This window comes from Eleutherodactylus coqui, chromosome 4 (genome assembly GCF_035609145.1).
Source record: "Eleutherodactylus coqui strain aEleCoq1 chromosome 4, aEleCoq1.hap1, whole genome shotgun sequence".
Classification (NCBI taxonomy): domain Eukaryota; kingdom Metazoa; phylum Chordata; class Amphibia; order Anura; family Eleutherodactylidae; genus Eleutherodactylus; species Eleutherodactylus coqui.
In genome coordinates, this window is record NC_089840.1 from 240408666 (window position 1) to 240410216 (window position 1551).

Consider the following 1551-nt stretch of genomic DNA (forward strand, 5'->3'; position numbering starts at 1 on the left):
TCTTCTTAGAGCACTATGACATTACAGGATATAGACATTAAATAATCAAGTGGGTTGTTGATAGGGTGATCTTTCGACTGCCGGATTTGGGTCTGGTAGAAACCTTCTCTGAAGAGTGTTGATCCAGGGATTATTCTGATTGCCAGATTGGAGTCAGAAAGGAATTTTTCCTAAAATGGGGTAAATTGGCTTCTGCCTCATTGTTTTTTTTTTGCCTTCCTTCGGATCACCATGGGGATGGGTGAAAACAGGCTGAACTAAATGGACATTTGTTGTTTTTTCAGCCTAACATACCATGTTACTATGTATTAATATTACTAGAAAACTAATGTTTTAAGACTGTTTGACACCTGGCCTGTGCATGCCAAATTAATATTTCCTTTGTCTTAATGAGAACGTTTCTTATATCTTCATTCTTGAGACTATATATTATAGGGTTAAGCATTGGAACAAAGACAATATACAGTAGTGAAAAATACTTATCAATTTTTGGTGAAAATTTTGACTTGGGTCTCATATACATGCAGAGTATTGTTCCATAAAAGATGATGACACAAGTCAGATGGGCTGTGCAGGTAGAAAACGCTTTATGTTGTCCTTTTGTGGATTTTATCTTCAGAATGGCGGAGATAATAAATACATATGATATTAAAGTAAGCATAAATGGTGTAATTCCTATGTGTCTGTGCAAGCAATTTGTAATAAAGGGTTAATGTCACAGAAAAAATGGTTGATATTGTTATTTAAGCAAAAATACAGCTTTGATACTAATTCAGTATGTCCAGTGGGGATTACAAAACCTCCAAACCATGAAGCAAATGAGAATCTAGCACATTGTTTTAAACTCATAAGTGCAAAGTAATAGAGAGGATGACAGATTGCTACATAGCGATCATATGCCATAGCAGCTAGGAGGAAGAACTCGGTAGCAGACAAAGGTAAAAAGACATATATTTGTGTTATACAACCTAGAAATGAGATTGTCTTTATCTTCGTACAAAGTATAGATAATAATTTAGGTAGAATGTTCGAGATTGAAGCAATGTCAATAAATGAAAGATTTACCAGAAAGATATACATAGGAGTATGGAGATGAATGGTTTTCCATATTAAAACAACTATAGTCAGGTTCCCACATATAATCATGATATAGAGAAGTAGTAAAATCCCAAATAGTAGCATTTGGAGATCTGGAATTTCAGAGAAGCCCTGGATTATAAATCCCGATGCATTAAATTTACCTTCAGATTTCATTGCGTAAATTAAATTTTCGTATTTACTTTTATGCCCACGGTGTTCTGTTTGTAAATCTATTACTGAAAAGTAAGAAAAACGCTAGCATTTCAAATTAAAAATGAGTGACAACTATATTGTACTAAAATACTGTAGACTAGTAGATCTGGTTCTTCGTTGGCACAATCAGATAACCAATCTTATATTGTATCTAACACTCATATGTATAAGTACGAACACAACAAGTTGTTTCCATCAAATACAGGATTTCCAAGTCTATCTATCCACATTCCTTTACTTTCTGGTCAGTCAGTGCCA

The 1551-nt window shown here is 34.0% G+C and overlaps 1 pseudogene; it reads right to left on the reverse strand.

Moving 5' to 3' along the window:
- Positions 1–325: 325 nt before the first annotated feature.
- Positions 326–1254, reverse strand: LOC136626652 (olfactory receptor 6B9-like; annotated as a pseudogene).
- Positions 1255–1551: the final 297 nt, after the last annotated feature.